This window comes from Staurois parvus, unplaced genomic scaffold (assembly GCF_062004578.1).
Source record: "Staurois parvus isolate SC_StPar_1 unplaced genomic scaffold, SC_StPar_1.0 ptg000574l, whole genome shotgun sequence".
NCBI classification, from domain to species: Eukaryota; Metazoa; Chordata; class Amphibia; order Anura; family Ranidae; genus Staurois; species Staurois parvus.
The window spans coordinates 3,800,630-3,815,767 of NW_028318370.1; the positions used below are offsets into that span (position 1 = coordinate 3,800,630).

The window sequence follows — 15,138 nt, forward strand, 5'->3', positions numbered from 1 at the left end:
GACATCCTGGTGTACAATGTACATATGATCCCCTTCATCACTGATAGCCATCTCTCCATAAGGATGTCATTTGTGCCATGTGTGAAATCCAGGTCACCCACTTCAAAATTATTTCTTCCTCTTCCTGTCCAATATGAACCTTGGCAATGTACTTCCATGAATTTTATCTCCAACCTTTTTCTCTCTGCAGGTTCCACCTTCATCTGGGTAGGGGTGTATAGATTTTCCAAAATGTGTTAGCTATCTCCCCTCCCAGGGCTGCCTTCTGACAGGAAGGTGCAATTTACAGCATGCCTTTGGAAACCTCTGGGGTTCTGTCTTCCTTCGGCATTCCTATGGTCAATCAAATCAATGTTGAATGATAACTGTGCCTTCATCTGTTCCCATCAGGATAACTGGGACAATCTTTCATCATGGGCAAAATTCACTCTGAATAACCACACCAATGCTCCTTTTACTCACAGACATTCTGTATCTTTTCTCGTTCCTATCTGTCCTCCCATACCAGCTGTTACTTAAACCAAAAAATATTTAACTCCATCTTGGCAGAGGTTTCCAAATCTACATCTGGCAGCTTTGAGGTACAAAAAGCTGCAGATTGTCATCACCTTAGGGAACATAGACACCTGCTGGGTGACAAAGCCTGGCTTTCTACCAAACACACTCGCCTTTGAGTAACTGGAATAAAATTCACTCACTGGTTCATCAACCCCTTCGCCATTATCCACCAAATTAATTAACCTACCTACAAACTTGCCAGCTCATCTGAAGATCCCCATCTCTTTCCATGTCTTTCCTTGAAAACCATTCACCATCAACAGGTTCTCCTGTTCTTCACCCTGTCCTTTGCCTGTAAGTAATACCACAGATCAGTCTGAAGTTAAACAAATCTTAGATTCCAAATACTCCAGGGTGAGGCTTCGGAGGAAAGATGTTGGATACTTTCCACGGATGTCTTCGCTCCTCGCTCCAGCAACATTGTTTCATCAGACATTTCCCTCCAAGCTTGCCCTTAAACCAACTGTGAAACTGTAAATTGAGGGGTTTTGCCTCTTATTTTTCAAGCTCCTGCACTGCCAGGCTCCCTGACACTTGACTGGTTGCACCTCTTGGTCCCTCTTGCAGCATCACAGTCATAGGCGCTCCTCTCCTAAATCCTATTTAAAGGATTTACAGGTACATGTCCAGTGCCAAAGCGCACTTTCATCTGCTTCAAAATCTCCTTTTCTGTGCACTTGTTTTCAGCCTGTTTCTTGGTTCCCATGTACTGTACCAGCCTTTGCTGTCAATTTGGATTTGCTTGCTTGTTGCCTGCCTATATTCTGTGTGACAGAAGTAACTTTGGGTGGGGGGCCCATGGAACCCAGCTCACTTTAGAGAGACAGGGAGACCCCTGTCTCAGCTCCCCATATCCCTCTTATGTGTAAGTCACCCTGTGCCTGTTAGGGTATAGGGTGAAATGTCCTAATATTGTGCAGACATGTATAGGTGGGGTGTGGGGGTTGTTCATTGTTTAATGCCATGTGGTTGTCCCATTGTTCTATTGTGTGTCTTGCTTGGGAGCAAACTATTATGGGATGTACAGTGAGGAACAGAAGTATTTGAACACCCTGCGATTTTTATCCTACTTAGAAATCATGGAGGGGTCTGAAATTCACATTGTAGGTGCATTCCCACTCTGAGAGACAGAATTGTTAAAAAAAATTCAGGAAATCACATTGTATGATTTTTAAAGAATTTATTTGTCTTGCACTGCTGAACAGAAGTATTTGAACACCTGAGAAACAGCAAGAATTCTGGCTCTCAAAGACCTGTTACTGTACCTTAAAAAGTCCACCTCTACTCCACTCAATAATCTAACTTAGTAGCACCTGTCTGAGCTCTTTAAAGACACCTGTCTACCCCACAGTCAGTCAAATGCCAACTACTACCATGGGCAAGACCAAAGAGCTGTCAAAAGACACCAGAGACAAATTGTGGACCTCCACAAGGCTGGAAAGGGCTACGGGGCAATTGCCAAGCAGCTTGGTGAAAATCAACTGTTGGAGCAATTGTTAGAAAATGGAAGAGGCTAAAGATGACTGTCACTCTTCTTCGGACTAGGGCTCCATGTAAGATCTCACCTTGTGGGGTATCACTGATGATAAGAAAGGTGAAGAATCAGCCCAGAACTACAAGGGAGGAGCTGGTCAATGACAAGAAGAGAGCTGGGACCACAGTTTCAAAGGTCACTGTCGGTAGAACACTACGTCGTCATGGTTTCAAATCATACATTGCACGGAAGGTTCCCCTGCTCAAGTCATCACATGTCCAGGCCCGTCTGAAGTTTGGCAGTGACCATCTGGATGATCCAGAGGAGGCATGGGAGAAAGTCATGTGGTCAGATGAGACCAAAGTAGAACTTTTTGGTCTAAACTTCACTCGTTATGTTTGGAGGAAAAAGAAGGAAGAGTTGCATCCCAAGAACACCATCCCTACTGTGAAGCATGGGGGTGGTAACATCATGCTTTGGGGGTGCTTTTCTGCGAAGGAGACAGGACGACTGCACTGTATTAAGGAGAGGATGAATGGGACCATTTATTGTGAGATTTTGAGCAACAACCTCCTTCCCTCAGTCAGAGCATTGAAGATGGGTCATGGCTGGGTCTTCCAGCATGACAACGACCCGAAGCACACAGCCAGGATAACCAAGGAGTGGCTCCGTAAGAAGCATATCAAGGTTCTGGAGTGGCCTAGCCGGTCTCCAGACCTAAATTCAATAGAACATCTTTGGAGGGAGCTGAAACTCCATGTTGCTCAGTGACAGCCTGGAAACCTGACAGATCTAGAGGAGAACTGTGTGGAGGAGTGGGCCAAAATCCCTGTTGCAGTGCAAACCTGGTCAGGAACTACAGGAAACGTCTGACCTCTGTAATAGCAAACAAAGGCTTCTGTACCAAATATTAACACTGATTTTCTCAGGTGTTCAAATATTTATGTTCAGCAGTGCAAGACAAATACATTGTTTAAAAATCATACAATGTGATTTCCTGAATTTTTTTTAACAATTCTGTCTCTCAGAGTGGGAATGCACCTACAATGTGAATTTCAGACCCCTCCATGATTTCTAAGTGGGAGAACTTGTGAAATCGCAGGGTGTTCAAATACTTCTGTTCCTCACTGTATTTGTTTGTGTATTGGCTTGGTGGGGGGTGTCTGCTGTGTGTGTCTTGTTACTAAATGTATTGCCCCACCCTGTGTCCTTATGCAGGGAGGTGGGTTGTTCTCTTGAATGTTTATATCTTGTGTCTGTGTTAAAATAAAGCAGTCTATCTCCTGGTTTCCTTCAAGTCTGGTGCTGTCTCCTCTTGTATGGCCATCGGTGGTGTCCGTGGATCTGTGTTCGGACAGGGAAGTGGGAGTCTAACAGAAATACCCTAGTGCAGTCGGTGTATGGTTCTGTTACATTCTGGTTCTCCTTCACCTTATGCTGTGCCAGTGAAGTCCGCATTCTTGCTGTCTGGTCCGGCACACTACTATGCTGGGGTCTGCAGTCCTGCTGCTTGGTTTGGTTCGCCATTCATCCAGTGTACTATTGTGGTGACGTTCGCAGTCCCACTGCTTCCTCCTCTTAGCTGCTGTTTCATGTCCCAGCCTTCTCCTGGGAGCTCCCAGTCCTAACTTCCACTAGATTGCCCTGCACTCCTCTGCTACTACAAGTGTGGGTTAGACTCCACATGTTAGTGCAGGGTAACTCCAGATTTCCCGGTCTGGGGTCAACACACAGCTACGTCCAAACCTGCATATTCCTAGTGGAGCACTGACTCCCCTTAGAGTTGATGTTAACCTCAGACATGAAATATGAACAAAGCATACCCCATATAGTGTGTATTTGTCTCAATCCAGTGCACTAAGTGTCATTTCTGTCTGCTGACTTGTTCCTCTGCTGTCTGCATGAGTCACTTCTGACAAGTTTTCATGACACCAAAAGAAAAAAGGTAACAGGGAAGAGAGCTCAAGCACACAGCTTATGATTGACAGCTGCAGCTTTGTTTCTGTGTGCAGTGTGAGGAGGGTGTGTCCCTTCCCTCCAATCAGCTCTCAGAGCTCTCCTCACTAAGCTCTGCAGTGTGTCATTTCAGCTATCTGCCCCCTGTGTTCTGACAGCTCAGACAAACGTTATAAAGTCTGGATTTTGAACAGGCATAGAGAAGAGGAGACTGCAGATAAACAGGTACAATTTATATAGGAGGATTTGTTTCATTTTTGTGTATCACACGAGGCCAATCACTTCACTGGATATATATGAGGATTTACAAACACTTCGCACACTGGGGGATCCCACATCACTTGTTCACACATGCGTTCACTTCATTCACCTTCATGACGAGAGATGGATGTGCAGCTTTTTCTTTATTTTGCTTCAGAGTTTTCATTCTAAAGCAATATTCTGCCCTCCTTTTCCTTTATTTTCCTTTAAGAACACATAAGAGGAATCTGATGACACAAGCTGCATTGTGCCTGATCTTTGAACAAAGTGGCTTTTATATAATCCTAGATTTGAAAGTGACACTTCAGGGTAAAATATGCGGCTTATCAAAGCTCACTTCAAAGTCTAAAGTGCTTGAAAATGTGCAGATATAAGACCAAATGTATTGAATGATAACAATCGTTATTTCCCATATTGACCTTTACATAAGTTATAGCTACTGTAAGCCCTGGTTCACACCGGTGTGACTTCAGGTGTGACATCCGCAGGGGCGGACTGACAACTCATGGGGCCCCCGGGCAATAGGGGATCATGGAGCCCCTGTGTCCTTGCCCAAACTCAAAAAAGTCTATGAAAAAGGTACCAGGGGCATCTCTTGGGGCCCCCTACTGACCCCGGGCCCTCGGGCAGTGCCCGAGTTTCCAAATGGTCAGTCCACCCCTGGACATCCGATTTATAAATCGCACCTGAAGTTGCATCTAATATATTTCTATCGCACGGTCTTAAGCCTCGTACACACTACTAGTTGTTTTCATACATCGGGCTGAACGAAAAACCCTGACAGCTAACCATCCGCTGCTAACCATCTGATGTTAGTACAGCGATCTCCCCTGCTGTGCTGTTGTGTTCTGACAGGAGGGATGTTCTTCCCCCCCCACCAGAACACTCCGGTCAGCGCTCTCAGCCATTGGCTGATCTGGACCTGATCGGCAAACCTTTTTCGGTCAGGTCTCTTCGACAGAAGCCGTTCGAAAGGCTGGCTGCCGTACACACGGACCGAATGTTGGCCAGTTTCTATTGAACCAGCCGATGCTGCCCGACATTCAGCCCATGTACACTAGACTTTAATCAGTGCGATTTGAAGTAGTGCGATTTCAAAAATATTCTTGCACAACTTTTTTTCCAATTTCTTTACGACTTGCTTTGACTTCTGTTAAATTAAGTCGCAAGCCGCAGTGAAATCAGAGGTAAGAATAGCACTGATCTGTGGCTTTGAAATCATGCTACTTTAAGTGAAGTCGCATTCAGTGTGAACCAGGGCTAAATGAGTCAAAGTATATGTGAACCGTCGCCTTGTAAAACCACCCATTCAGTTTAACCACTTGCCTACCAGGCATTTATACCCCATTCCTGCCCAGGCCTATTTTCAGCTTTTAGCGCTGTCGCAATTTGAATGACAATTGCACAGTCATGCAACACTGTACCCAGTTGAAATCTTTATCAATCTTTATCTGGGTGATTTATTTTTTTGCACTATAAACAAAAAAAGAGCAAAAATTTTGAAAAAAAAAGGTTTTTTTTGTTTCTATTATAAAATTTTGCAAACAGGTAATTTGTCTCCTTCACTGATGTGCATTGATGAGGCTGCACTGATAGGCAGCAAGGATGGGCACTGATAGTTGGCACTGATGGGTAGCACTGACTGACGGCACTGGTGGACCCTAATGGGTGGCACTGATGGGCAGCACTGATAGATGGCACTGCTGGGTGGCACTGATAGGCGGCACTGCTGGGCACAGGTGGGTGGCACTGCTGGGCACAGGTGGGTGGCACAGGTGGGTGGCACTGCTGGGTACTTGTGGGAAGCACTGATGATCGGTGCCGATCCGTCCTCTGGCAATTGCTGGTTACACTGTTCAACAAATTTTTATTTTTTGCCAGTTTTGGAAACAAAAGGATCCATTTCTTAATGAATTTCACATTCTGAGTTCAAATATAACAATGAAATTTGTCAATTGGCTCTAGTTTTTCTGTAAACGGAAAGTTTTCTACTATAGGCGTAATGACTACATAATGCACAATAATTATATAGATAGATGTCTTTCCACAAATATAAAGCAAGTGATATTGACTACATAACAAAGCCTAAATGGCATAATATATTGCATAGGATTACCAAGAAAAATTATAGCCATAAGCTAAGTTGAATCATTTTAATACTTAGGATTCTCACTAGTTTTGTCTTCAGTTTGTGTCGGTTTTGCTTCTCTTGGCTTTTCTCTTGTATTCGAGGAAAGGGCTATCTCTTACAACTGCACGTGACTACACGCTTCAGGTTCTTCCTCACTTGACTCAACCACGAAGGATTCTGGTGCTTTAGGAATATGTAGCCCCTCTCCATGAGGAACTGGACGTATTGCCGATGGAATATTTGGATAGTGCACAGATAACTTTTTCTTCTTATTTAGCCCTTTTACAATTGGAGGCACCATACAAAAGTAACAATTACTAACATGATCTGTTGGCTCTCTCCAAATCATTGGCACAGCGAAAGGCATAGATGCCTTTTTTCCATTCAACCATTGCTCCAGTGCCGTCCCACAAGAATTGCAGCATATATGTGGTGCCCAGCTCTTGTCCTGGTCTCCTATCTTGCAGCCAAAATACAAGTTGTAGGCTTTCTTAATCATTCCTGTTATCCTCCTTTTTGTGAGATAAAAGTTATTTCACCGCAGATATAGCAGAAATTATCTGCATTATTCACACAAGTTCGAGGCATTACTGAGTAGCCTATATAAGCATAAAACGAAATGTAAAGACGCTGTCGAACTCCAATCAGCTACAGATACTGCAGCTTTTATGCAGTGAAGTGATGCAATTAAAGGCTAATATTGCATCATCTCAGTATACATGCAATTTTCTATTGGTCACCAGTATCAATTGTGCAATATGCAGCTGAAGTTGCATCATAATTTTGAATGGCTTACGTCATTAGATGGGTGAATATATCATGGAAACTAGAGCCAATCAACATTTTTTAGGGTCATTTTCGTTTTCAGCACCCCAAAATTATGTAAGATTAGCTAATTTTATGCCCAAAACTTTTTACCTGTTGAACAGTGTTATCAGTTGCGCTGTGACAGTGTGAGGAAAGTGCAGCAGATAACTGGCAACTGCATTTACCGGTGCTCTGCTGTGTCATTGGACACGGCTGATCACGTGGTAAAAGACTGCTGTGATTGGCCTTTTACCACATCACATGATCAACTGTGTCCGTCAGACACAGTGATCATGGAGATCGCCGGGTGTGCTCCCCCGCGGGAGCGGGAGGGTGCGTTCTGGGAAGACGTCCTATGACGCCCTTCCAGAACTAGACAACCATGCTGTAGTGCGGTTGGCAAATGGTTAAGATAGAAATGAAACTGCTGCACACTGATCATCTCAGTGAATACGTGTGTGTGCGTGTGTACGGGGGGAGGAGGGGGGTGGCACAAGTCAGATCATTGGATTGGTTCCAAGCACAGCCAAAAAACTGACCTTGCTGTGCCTAGTGTGGTCAGTTTTTAATAGGAAAGCAGAGGGACTGGCAGGAACACCAGGGATTTTACACAAAGGAAGCAATACAAAGAACAGGAGACTTTTTCATACAAGTACATGGTACAGCAGGCACATATCTGGAATATGAAATGCTGAGTTTACACATTCTTGAAGTCTGTAGATTAACCATGACATGTTAATGAGTTGCCTCTGTATATGAGCATTGAAGTATTTAGTCAGTTATGAAGTGTTATCCATATACTAAAGGTATTTAAAGGTAACATGATTTGATATAGTTACCTAGTCATAGATACCTCTTAAGGAGTCCCTGTCATGTCTCTGAAGAAATCAAAAAAGGCATTCCATGGAGGGGTAGAGGTGTCATACTCGCCTCTCCAGTGGGCCATGCACTGGCTGTGTGGTCCATGTGACAACAATCTCCCATATTCGTCATAGGTCTGGACTATGGGCAGGGGTGGACTGACAACTCATGGGGCCCCCGAGCAATAGGGGATCATGGGGCCCCTGTGTCCTTGCCCAAACTCAAAAAAGCCTATGAAAAAGGTACCAGGGGCATCTCATGGGGCCCCCTACTGACCCTGGGCCCTCAGGCAGTGCCTGAGTTTCCAAATGGTCAGTCCGCCCCTGGCTGTGATGCACATGGAGAGAATTCATTACACTACACTGGACAAGATGCACTTATTTGATAGAAAATGGGAAATTTGGAAGACTCATAGGCATTTACTACATGATTAAGAAACATGGATTGATTGAATTACTCTGTCAGTAGCTGAATAATTCTGTATACCTTTCTATTTATATTGCTCATGTACTTAAGTTCTTTATTCTTTTTCTCTTTACCTTACATGATTGTACTTTCTGACATACACATTTCAGTTGTGCCTTGTTTCTGTTTTTATATACTGTTTGAAGCTGTAATGCTACTTTACAGTCTATTTCTTGAAAAATAAAATCGTTTGTAAACAAATTGACATCATCTTCCTTGATTCAACTGCAATGATGAGAAAATTCAAAGGAGTCCATTCATAACAAAATGATAAGAGAAACAAAATTCTTTTAAACGATATTTGAATGTTTTGAACACTTTTGTACAAGTTTTTCCAAGACTTTTATTTTCGTTTGAAATTCCACCCATCATCGGCCAGTAACGTTACAATGTATTTATGAATAAACAGCAAAAAATGTTCAGACGAAGCTACGTTACATTCTAGCGAAACATGTTGACATCATACGTTACGTCACGTGCCGCCATCTTTTCTAATGGGAGCTGTGGGATGGACATTTGAAGCGCAGCACGGGCGGTAAAATTTTGAAGGATCCCTTTATCCTTATAGTCGGAGATAAGCTGAACCGCATACATCAAAGGACTATATATAGGGCCGGAAGATCGGTTATGAATGTAAAGTTCATGTATGGTCATTGGAAGAAACTTAGGGACTATTATTCCATCACGTTTGACATCGTAAAATATATTTGGATTGGGACTGATTCCACCATTCACATAAGGACAGTCTATTTTGTCAATCTTTACTTACTGCTCTACTTCTGCTGCTATGCATGTGCTGTCTAATATGCTTGCTATAGTGCTGCATGCTGCGTGCCCTTAAAGTGTTACTAAACCCCAGACCCTGCATTCACTACTATATCTGGTCTCCCCGGACCCTGCATTCACTACTATATCTGGTCTCCCCGGACCCTGCATTCACTACTATATCTGGTCTCCCCGGACCCTGCATTCACTACTATATCTGGTCTCCCTGGACCCTGCATTCACTACTATATCTGGTCTCCCTGGACCCTGCATTCACTACTATATCTGGTCTCCCAGGACCCTGCATTCACTATATCTGGTCTCCCCGGACCCCGCATTCCATATATCTGGTCTCCCCGGACCCTGCATTCACTATATCCGCTCTCCCCGGACCCTGCATTCACTATATCCGCTCTCCCCGGACACTGCATTCACTATATCCGCTCTCCCCGGACCCTGCATTCACTATATCTGGTCTCCCCGGACCCTGCATTCACTATATCTGGTCTCCCCGGACCCTGCATTCACTACTATATCTGGTCTCCCTGGACCCTGCATTCACTATATCTGGTCTCCCCAGACCCTGCATTCACTATATCTGGTCTCCCCAGACCCTGCATTCACTATATCTGGTCTCCCCGGACCCTGCATTCCCTATATCTGGTCTCCCCGGACCCTGCATTCACTATATCTGGTCTCCCACAGTACACAGAACATGGAAATTAAATTATTTTAGTAAATATAAACTGCTAAATACCTTTTCTCATCAGCAGTTAGAGCAGTCTTAGGACTTCTATCAGTGTTCAGCAGAGCACTGATTAAAGCTTGTAGGAGGAGTTTTCATTCTGCTCTAGGAGGATGCAGAAACCTGACCTCTGTCTGGACAGTGCTGGTTGGCCCTGCTCTGATCACATGCACTCTCCCAAGAAAAAAAATAACCTCTCTAGCAATACACACCAAACTGAGCATGTGCAGTGTCTCCACACCATATATCTTATCTGGAGATAAGAGGGGGACACTGGAAGAAGGAGAGAAGACAGGATCAAACAGCCTGTTTACAACATGCAGAGGATTAACCCCTTAGGTTCCACAATGAGTATAACAAGCACGCTTTACTGCATATACAGACTGATTGTACTGTTGTGGGTTTAGTAACACTTTAAGCATTTGCTTTAGCTGTGTTCAGGTTGAGGACTAGAGGTTACCTGCTATTCGTCATTTCCATTATTCCCGATGGAAATTTATATGTAAGGACTTTAGATTAGAAAAGTACTCCTTAGGGATATGAATCACCAGGAAAAGGAGGAATGGATTCCATTTAATACCTGACCGGGACTAACACATTCATCCCTCCTGAGCCACATATCTTTGATAAAGTCATTGATAACCAGTGTTGATTGAACATCAGTTCCTTACGTTGTAACATTGGATCTAATATTGATATATTGGCCACAACTAATTCTCAATAACCAATACATTGCAAATACCTAGCTGACTGGTTTATTGATCACTATATGTGGAAAAGTGGCGCGGTATAATCCTTTGTATGCAGGGGCGGACTGACCATTTGGAAACTCAGGCATTGCCCGAGGGCCCAGGGTCAGTAGGGGGCCCCATGAGATGCCCCGGTACCTTTTTCATAGGCTTTTTTGAGCTTGGGCAAGGACACAGGGGCCCCATGATCCCCTATTGCCCGGGGGCCCCATGAGTTGTCAGTCCGCCCGTTTGTGTGGTTTTGACTTGGGCGTCCGGACAGAATTTGTGTATGTGTTTCAGGTCATTTATTTGTGTCTTGTTTGTTTGTCTATAGTCAAGTGTTTTTTTTAACACGTCTGAAGCCCATCAATGCTTTTTTTTCACACTGGTGATTTTTAAATGTATTTCTGCCTTTTTAGAATTAAACATTTTGATAGAATATTTGAATAATAATAGAATTAAAATCTTTTTGTATACCAGTCTCCATTTTTGTCTTCGAAAGTAACCCCTATGCCCCATCTATGGCGTTTTTTTTTTTCTCTTTATTAGTGTTCAAAGGGTTACGAAGATTTACCAATTTATTAGGTAGGGGTAAACTGGTAAAATTATGTCAGATTAATTAACCTGATGCTTTTTTCTTAGCAGTATTTATGAATAATGTACAAAAATTAAAAGAGAAAATGATCCTACCAAGCTTATGTCTTAGAATGTGTAGATAAAGGGAGGAGAGCTCACCACAAAATCCAAGATCAAAAATATTTCGCACATAAAAAACGGCTTTTGCACAACATCTCAGATACAAAATATTTGAAATATCAAGAGAAAAATCTCATTTGTAATCAAAGTATTGACAGAGATCATTGACAGCAATAATGGACTTTTATTAATTAAAATAACACACAAACACAATTACATAAAACCCAATATTAAAAGAATGTTCTCTGGGTCAGAGGTAGTAACCCTGGATCTAATGAATCAAATGTCATTCATACAATATGCTTCATTAATAATCACACTCTATAGATATATTATTGATTGGACTGAGAGCTCTGAATAAAGCCCACAAATATTGTTTACATCCTTTATTCAAAAATACATCATAGCCATATTAACAAGACAGACTATCGTATATCTGGATAAACGTGGACATATACCCACATGAAAGAAAAATATATTTGAGATATATTTCAAAAATATTCCTCTCAAATATACTGACATATATTTGAAATGCTACAATTTCGGACATATTCAATATATATATATATATATATATATATATTTGAAATGTATTTTTAAAAATATTTTTCATATATTTTGTAATAAAAATGCATTTCAACATGCAGTATTTATATATATATATATATATATATATATATATATATATATGAAATGTATTTTTAAAAATATTTTTCATAAATTTTGTAATAAAAATGCATTTTTAACATGCAGTGTATATGTGTATATATATATATATATATATATATATATATATATATATATATGTATATATATATATATTGCTTGTTGAAATGTGTTTTTATTACAATGTATATGGAAAATATTTTTAAAAATACATTTCAAATATACTGGGAATGATAGTAATAAATAGTAAGCGCTCATAAATAGTGCAAGCAGCTGAACATATAGGAAAACACATAAAAAGTCCCAAAATACATATACAGAAGAAATGCAGCGCTCTAAAATTAATAATGGAAATAGTAGACACAGTCCAGTAAAACAACAGTGCTCCTTGTTTCCCAGTGTAAATGGTAGAATTTTGCACTAACCAGAACGCGCATGGGTAATGCGCATATATGTGTAAATCCTGAAGATCCTTTTCTCCACTTAAGGCTGGTCAGGTATATGGCTTGGAAGAATGGAGATCCTACGCCCTCATGTGGTGGGAAATGATCCAGCAGGTCAAAGCTATGACGATCCAGATGAGCCTCCACAGGAACTGGCACAGGAATCCCAAGGGCTACAAGGATGGAAAAGCTCCTCACAGGAGACACAGGGGAGCACTCATAGTGTAGTAATTTAAAACTTTATTTGAAAGCAGCACAGGTGCAGAATACAGGAGAATAGCCAAGTATGGGCAAACACACTGACCCTATTAGATGTCAAAATGGCCGCCGGGCCTCCTCGTGGCACCGGCGGCTTAATGTCAACGGCGTCCTAGGGTCCCACCTGACGCGTTTCGTGCGCACGCACTTCCTCAGAGGTGGAAGTTCCACCTCTGAGGAAGTGCGTGCGCACGAAACGCGTCAGATGGGACCCTAGGACGCCGTTGACATTAAGCCGCCGGTGCCACGAGGAGGCCCGGCGGCCATTTTGACATCTAATAGGGTCAGTGTGTTTGCCCATACTTGGCTATTCTCCTGTATTCTGCACCTGTGCTGCTTTCAAATAAAGTTTTAAATTACTACACTATGAGTGCTCCCCTGTGTCTCCTGTGAGGAGCTTTTCCATCCTTGTAGCCCTTGGGATTCCTGTGCCAGTTCCTGTGGAGGCTCATCTGGATCGTCATAGCTTTGACCTGCTGGATCATTTCCCACCACATGAGGGCGTAGGATCTCCATTCTTCCAAGCCATATACCTGACCAGCCTTAAGTGGAGAAAAGGATCTTCAGGATTTACACATATATGCGCATTACCCATGCGCGTTCTGGTTAGTGCAAAATTCTACCATTTACACTGGGAAACAAGGAGCACTGTTGTTTTACTGGACTGTGTCTACTATTTCCAATATTAATTTTAGAGCGCTGCATTTCTTCTGTATATTTCAAATATACTGTATGTCTTTAAAAATACAAATCTACATTTTTGGAATGCATTTACAAATATATGTAAAAGTATATGTTAAAATGACTTTTTTATATCTTAAAAAATACCTGAAGAATATATTTAAAAAAATATATTTTTAAAAAAATTGTCATGGTAATCGTTTACTGAATGTAGTATAAACTTGTGGTGCTCTCATTCTTTACATGCTGTTTCGACCACTCCAAGCAGATAGGTATTTGAAAAGGAGGTGGGGGGGGGGGGGGGGCAGCCTGCTAAAGTCGATTTTTGGCTTTAGGTCCGTTTTAAGTGCATTTTTACATACATTAAAAAGCATTCAAGCAGGGGTGGACTGACAACTCATGGGGCTCCCGGGCAATAGGGGATCATGGGGCCCCTGTGTCCTTGCCCAAACTTAAAAAAGACTATGAAAAAGGTACCAGGGGCATCCCATGGGGCCCCTTACTGACCCCGGGCCCTCGGGCAGAGCCCGAGTTTCCAAATGGTCAGTCCGCCCCTGCATTCAAGGTTTATGGGTACATGCGTTTACTTGCATGTTATAATGCATCTCCAATATGTGGTGGGATAGTATAGTTTTATAACGGGGCAAGCTAAATGTTTTCAAAAGTCATCAAACGGAAGTGCACCAGTATGAACTTTACCACTGAAGACAGCAGTATGGAACTCTTGGGTGCAACAACTGAAAAAAGGTGACAGGTCCTCACGATTATTTTTTAATGGGCTGCAACTTTATTATTGTACTGAGCGCATGGATTCTGCAGAGTAAACCTGACCTGATGAAACTGGTTATTTTACCAGTTAGAAATATAAAAAAAAAAGTAATAATAAATATATAAATAGGCTTTCAGGAAAAATACAATAAATATGAATATTTTACATTTCCAAAAATCTTTGCATTGTGCATTATAGCGTTGCTGTATTTGATAGCTCTTTGGTTTTTAATGCTCTTATTATGCAATAACAATACACTCCACATAAGTTTAATGACCTGCAAATTATAATTGCTCAATGTGCAAAAGTACACAAAAAATTTTATCCCCTCTCTGCATAAGCTGAACAGAAAATCATACTTACCTTTCAGATGTCAGAGGGGAGGCTGGCTCTGAGTTCTCTTAGAGACAGAGAGAGAAGTCTTACCTTGCGTATTTTCACTGATCACTTGGACTTTGGTTGGTCAAAGGTTGATTTAAAAGATGATCTATTTAACTCTACTCCAGTGGATAACCTGCAATTTATATTTACTCTGGATCTGATCATGCTACATTTTTCTTGCTTGGTATATTTTATAGATATTTGCTACATATGATTTTATATGAGCAGTTGTTACAGAGCAGCTCCCCTGGATTTTATCAAATACATCTCCCATAAGGTAGTACTGTCCTTATTACCAAATGTACTTTTTTGTAACATATTTGGTTGCTGGGGAGGTGACCCTGTTTCGGGTCAATGCAAAAAGCATTAACACAGGGATAAGGATTTTTTCCTTTTTTTTTTCAATGACGACATGAACTGTGAATCCTCACTGGCTTCTAGTAGCAAATAACTGTAATTAATAAAAAATAAGAATGATTGAATCATTCAT

The 15,138-nt window shown here is 41.8% G+C and overlaps 1 protein-coding gene across 1 annotated transcript in view; it reads right to left on the reverse strand.

The window, feature by feature from the left end:
* The window catches only part of PDZK1 (PDZ domain containing 1), a 65,600-nt gene extending 50,915 nt beyond the window's left edge, over window positions 1-14,685 (reverse strand). The window contains exon 1 of the mRNA XM_089691920.1: window positions 14,631-14,685. The gene's annotated coding sequence lies outside the window, so the exon portion shown is untranslated. The remainder of the gene's footprint in view (window positions 1-14,630) is intronic.
* Between the last annotated feature and the right edge of the window lie 453 nt (window positions 14,686-15,138).